This window comes from Piliocolobus tephrosceles, chromosome 4 (genome assembly GCF_002776525.5).
Source record: "Piliocolobus tephrosceles isolate RC106 chromosome 4, ASM277652v3, whole genome shotgun sequence".
Lineage (NCBI taxonomy): Eukaryota > Metazoa > Chordata > Mammalia > Primates > Cercopithecidae > Piliocolobus > Piliocolobus tephrosceles.
The window spans coordinates 149,725,312-149,731,980 of NC_045437.1; positions in this window are offsets into that span (position 1 = coordinate 149,725,312).

Here is a 6,669-nt window from a genome sequence, read left to right on the forward strand (position 1 = left end):
TCATGTCTCAGCCTCCCAACTAGCTTGGATTACAGGTGTGTGCCATCACACCATGCTAATTTTTGTATTTTTAGTAGAGACAGCATTTCACCATGTTGGCCAGGTTGGTCTCAAACTCCTGACCTCAAATGATCCTCCTGCCTCAGCCTCCCACAGTGCTGGAATTATGGCGTCAGCAACTGCGCATGGCCTAAAATATTTTTTTTTTCATACTGGTCTCCAGTCTACATGGTTTGGTAGCCCTGCCATGAATCTATCTAATTCTTTTAAACTAAGAAGTCTATCTTGAATGTCATATTCATGTTGTAGGCACACTAGTGAGTCTCAAAACTTTTTCACTTTTCCACTGCTGACGGTGGAACGTTTCTCAAAGAACTGCTATGACCTAAGTTTCTTAAGGAGCCCATATATGGTAGATTCTTTCAAGATTCAGGATGCATCTTCCATACTGTACTACCATAATGAATGTCATATGTTTTGCCACTTTTGAGGGGAGAATGAAGGATTTAATTTCTAAAGCCTAAAAAGGAAGATCTTTAGGCTTCTGAAGATGCTAATCAGAAGTATCTTTAACATCTCCATCTCTCTCACCACCCTGTCTAACCCATCAAGTTTGGTGTATTTTCTCTTCAAATTATTATGACAAATTATTCCATTTCTATTTGCATCCACTTACAACACCCTCACCCAGAATATCTTCATTTGCTCACTGGACTCTTATAAATATGTCTCTTGTCTTTTTCAAACCCACTCAGCCAGTTCTCCACAGACCAGTCAGAATGACCTTGTAAAAATCAAAATAAAATTCGGTCACTCTGAGGCTGAAATACCTGCAGTGAGTTTTCATTGCTTTAATAATAAAGTTTAAAATCCTCAGTATAGACTAAAAGATCTGGCAATGACCCAGCCCCTGCCTACTTTTCTGGCTTCATTTTTAAAAGTCACTCCTCTCCTTAATAAGTGACTTCCAGCCACACTAACCTCTCTATTCTCCAGGATTTCCAAATTCCTTCTAGTCTTCCTTTTTTTTTTTTTTTTCATGTGATGTTCTCTCTGTATCCCCATGTTGCTTAGCCCTTGCTTTCCTTTGCATTCTAGTTTAAATGTCAACTCTCTCAATGAGGCCTTCTCTGACTCCACTAGTAGGGTATATATCTCTACACACATATGTATACACGTTAGATACATAGTCTTTCCAAGGATACTATAAGTGCCATGACAGCATGGTATTCCAGGGAACATAATGGTTCCTTTATTTGTTAATTGACTAAATCTGATGTGACATTCATATTCATTTCCTTCCCAAAATAATAAAGATTACTGGAGTATAATGTGACAAGCATGTTCTGAACGATACTCTGCTTTTTTCCAAAGGAATATGAATTTTGGGAAGAAAGGCAGATTGTGTTGAACAGAGCTGACTAATATCCTCCCACCAGACTTTTAGTAATTGGATGACAGGGACTCTTATTTATTCATTTTAACCTTCTCTTTCATTTAAATATCACCATAGTTTAGTCTCAGACTTAGATATTAACTGATAGAACACTATATTTTATTTATAGAAATATGGTCCACAGAGATCTGATAAAGAGAGTATCACTTTCCTACTTCTGAATTTTTATTTACAAACTCATTTTCAACCCTATTTAGGTTTTGCAGTAATCTATACTCATAGTCTGTGGTCTCCCTGCAGAAATTTCAGTATTTACTAACATCCATTTATTTAACAAAATTGTATTGAGGGTCTGCTCCAAGAAACGGAGATCATCTCTGAGGAATACAAACTGTAAGTAAAACCAAACACTATCCCTACCCTCAGGGAGCATGATCTGATGGGGAAGAAATACTTTCATCAAATAATCCCACAAATGGATGAAAGACTAAAATTTGGCTACATACTACAAATAAGTGATCTGGTGGCTCTATGGGAGCCTATAAAAGCCTATAATAATAGATTTTTATCCAGTCAGAGCAGTCAAAAAAGACTTCCCTGAATATGGCAAGGATAGGTAGGCAAAGAAGGAGCGAAACAACAATTCATGCAGAGAGAACAGCATGCACAATATAGTGCATTTCTCTGAACACTGAAGTCTTTTTTTTTTTTTTTTTTTTTGAGACAGAGTCGCACTTTGCCGCCCAGGCTGGAGTGCAGTGGCGTGATCGCGCCTCACTGCAACCTCCGCCCCCCGAATTCAACCGATTCTCCTGCCTTAGTTTCCCAAGTAGTTGGGATTGCAGGTGCCTGCCACCGCGCCCAGCTAATTTTTGTATTTTTAGTAGAGACAGGGTTTCACCATCTTGGCCACGCTCGTCTTGAACTCCTGACGTCGTGATCCATCCGCCGCCGCCTCCCAAAGTGCTGGGATTATAGGCGTGAGCCACTGCGCCCGGCCGACACTGAAGTCTTAATATATACATTCCCCCCATCCAGATTTTCAGTGAGGACCAAATTTGTTCATAAAAGTTTTTATTCTCATTTCAGAGTTGCTGCAACTAATGGCAACCAAGAAGCCTGGAGGTCGGGCGCGGTGGCTCACGCCTGTAATCCCAGCACTTTGGGAGGCTGAGGCGGGTGGATCACCTGCGGTCGGGAGTTCGAGACCAGCCTGACCAACATGGTGAAACCCCGTCTCTACTAAGAATACAAAAATTAGCCGGGCCGTGGTGGCGGGCGCCTTTAATCCCAGCTATTTGGGAGGCTTAGGCAGGAGAATCGCTTGAACCCAGGAGGTGGAGGTTGCAGGGAGCCCAGATCGCGCCACTGCACTCCAGCCTGGGCGACAGAGCGAGATCCTGTCCCAAACAAACAAAAAATCACTGGCTGTCACCCTCGTCCGCACAGTTAGACATCTGTTGGAGCCCACGCGTAATTTCGGAGGCTGTAAAAATTCCCACCTCGGCCCGAAGCGGTGGCTCAAGCCTGTAATCCCAGCACTTTGGGAGGCCGAGACGGGCGGATCACGAGGTCAGGAGATCGAGACCATCCTGGCTAACATGGTGAAACTCCGTCTCTACTAAAAAAGACAAAAAACTAGAAGGGGGAGGTGGCGGGCGCCTGTAGTGCCAGCTACTCGGGAGGCTGAGGCAGGAGAATGGCGTAAACCCGGGAGGCGGAGCTTGCAGTGAGCTGAGATCAGGCAACTGCACCCCAGCCTGGGGCGACAGAGCGAGACTCCGTCTCAAAAAAAAAAAAAAAAAAAAATTCCCATCTCCTAAATTATACATCCAGGAGAGAAAGCCGGTTCTATAAGGAGTGACTCCAGGAATCCTGAGCAGTCTACTGGCCTCACTTCCTATTCCTTCTGGTAGGACCGCTTTTAGGGCCGGTACCGGAAGTGCTGGTCACAGCGACTTCCGGTAGTCTCGGTCTTAGCGGAGTCAACGAACTTTCTAGTGTTCCTGCCTACTGCACTAACTGAGCGACCAATTGATACCTAAGTTTAGCCGATGTTTTGAAATCTGTTCTGTAACAGCCTGAGAAAAATTGCGGCTACAGAAGCTGTTTTGAAATGCGCTTGGCTTCAGACTTCCGCAAGGGGAGGCAGCTGTTTCTTGTGTAAGCAAAGCGGAACTGAAAGAGGAGGAAAAGGAAGGAAAGGGATTTGTGAAGATTTTATTTGGATTTTTTCCCCTCTTTAGGCTGGAACAGTTCTTCTAATTATTCTTTTTTTTTTTTTTTTTTTTTTTGAGATGCAGTCTCGCTCTGTCGCCAGGCTGGAGTGCAGTGGCGCGATCTCGGCTCACTGCATCCCCCACCTCCTGGGTTCAAGTGATTCTCCTTTCTCAGCCTCCTGAGTAGCTGGGACTACCTACAAGCGGGCGCCACCACGCCCAGCTAATTTTTATATTTTTAGTAGAGACAGGGTTTCACCATGTTGGCCAGGATGATCTCGATCTCTTGACCTTGTGATCCGCCTGCCTTGGCCTTCCAAAGTGCTGAGATTACAGGCGTGAGCACCGCGCCCGGCTGGAATATTTCTTTGCTATTTCTGGCACATTCCGGGGATGGGATAGCTGCGACTGTTTTGCAGTGCTCTCATCAGCTGATCTGAATGCCCTTTCGTTTGCTGGGATCACAGCGTTTTGATCATGTTAAAAAAAAAGGGGGGGGGGGCGGGGCATGAATAGGAGTAAAACTACAAGTGGCATAAAGATCGTTTTAAAATGCATACATTTGAAGAGCCCTCCTTCCATATGTAAAGTGTAATTTGAGGCAGTTTTCTGAATGGAATTAAAATACTCCGAGTTAGGAAATTACACAACCCAGTTAATTTATTTCTGTAGGTTACGTTGCAAGAGTAAGTTAGTAACTGTATACGTGGCCTGATTGTGCTAGTTACATCTGAAAGTATATTAATTCTGGCTTCTGAAGTGGAAATATTACGTGTGAGTGTTTCGTGTGATATGGAGCAGCAAGGTAAAAAACTAGATGTTGAGAACTGGTGCGTTTGTCTGCACAGGCAAAGATTGGAGAAAAAAGAGAGTAAATCTGGGTAGGTTGAACAGACAGGCTGGAGCGTCGAGGAAGAATTATCCTGAGGCTGGTTCAGGTTAATTGAAGGTTTTAATAGAAAACTTTCAAGAAGGTGTACTTGCTGAACTGCTGGTACAGAAAATTATTTTTCTGAATAATAATTGTCGAAAGTAGTTTGCGTAGGTAGAGCAACTACTCTTTCCAGCTTTTCATTCTCTTTTGGATTTTCTCGGCTTCTCCCAGTTTTCTACTTTGCATTGACTCTTTTTCCATTTTCAGCGTAGAGTAAGATCAGGTGACTGATAACAGAAAAAGTGCTCAGTTGGCAACTCACCAGTGAATGTAACCATGTACAAAGGGAAACTGGATTATTGAGATGAAAACAAGATAATTTTCCCCTAAACTGTACACCTATAATATCACGATCAGAAGGTGTTTTAGGAAGTAAGGCGGTTTTATGTACAAAAATATTTTTGTGTATATATTTGTTTATATAGATGGTCTTCCATAAAGAAGCAAGTACAAATAGCTACAATTGAACTGTATAAATCAACACAAGTGGGAATTAATTCAAGTTTATTTAGTGAATACTAAGTGCAAAATAGTAGAGTAAGAATTATTATTTTAACACTGAAGATAAAAGTAGATTAAATATTTCTGAATAGGTGCAATTCACTAGGTAGGTTATGTTAAGGACCATATTAAAAAGACATCCAAAACAAGAAAAGCCTAGATTTGCATAAAATAGCAATTTAAAAATAAATACCTACTTAAAATAAATTCAGAATCATCTTTTTTCTAGAGGTGATTTTTTTTCTAACATGAGGTATTGTCTGACAGTGCCACTTCTCTCTCCTAATTAAACATAATCAGGGTTCAGATTTGGTCGAGTAAAATACGTTTCAGGTTCTCCAGATACTAGCATAATACTTGGTGTGTATTGATTACTTAAATGTAAATTAATGGAAGAGAATCCAGGTATATTTGGACAAAAACAGCACTTTTAATTAAGCATGTTGACATTCTATTCAGTGTAATTTCTTCTTCTGTTCCTTTATTCCGTTATTTATTCAAATTCTATTGCTGTTTTCCCTTGTGTAAAGCTGCACATACCGAGTGTGCAAATATATAGAGAAAAAATTCAAGCTACCTTGTCAGTCACAATTTAAGGTTGACAAGTATTCAATTGAAGATCAGACGAATTTTTTCCTTCCTATCTCATTTGTTATGTGAGATGAATAGTTTTGTTTGGAAGCAAAATAGAGGTTTTTAAGATTTTGCAGGGCTTATGAAGCATAATCTAAATAAACAGATTTGTGGCTGTGTGCCTTTTGAGTATTCTGGGGTTTTCTATTACCGTTTAGTTGTTCCAAAAAAAATTTTTTATTAATTTGAGACACGGTCTCGCTCTGTTCTCCAACTCCTGCTCTCAAGGGATCCACTCACCTAGGCCTCCCAAACTGCTGGGATTACAGGCTGAGTCACCCCATTGACCTTAAAGTATTATGAGGCTTTCTTGTGTTTGTAAAAATACTATCTTGAAATTCACAATAGTGGCATTTTTTATAATTTTGCTAGGAAAAAATGGGGGGTGAATGGAAGCCCAATTTAGCAATGTTGAGAGGTCAATGAAAGTCCAGTTGACTATCCTCCTCCTCCTCACACTCTCCACCCTCAAGTAGGCCCTAGTATCTATTGTTCACTTCTTTGTACCCATGTGTACTCATCGTTTAATGAGTATAAGTGAGAACGTGCAGTATTTGGTCTTCTGTTCCTGAGTTAGTTCCCTTAGGATAATGGCCTCTTGCTGCATCCATGTTGCTACAAAGGACATGATTTATGAGGTGATACGATTTTGATGTGTCTATAACGTTTTTGAGCATATCATCTTATATGGCTTTTTTAGTTGCTATTCTAGTTATCACATTATATACATATAATTTATCATATTCTGTTTATGTCATGATTTCACCCAGTTGAGTGTAGTATAACAATATCCCCTCTTTTTTTCCCTTTACTTCCCCATGTATAATTGTCTTATTCCCTCTACATACATTTACAACCATATTAGGCAGTCTTACAATTTTTGCTTCAGCATAATTTAGAAAAGTCAAGGGGAGAATAAAGCCTATTGTATTCACCTATTTTTTTTTTTTTTTTTTTTTTTTTTTTTTTTTTTTTTTTTTTTTTTT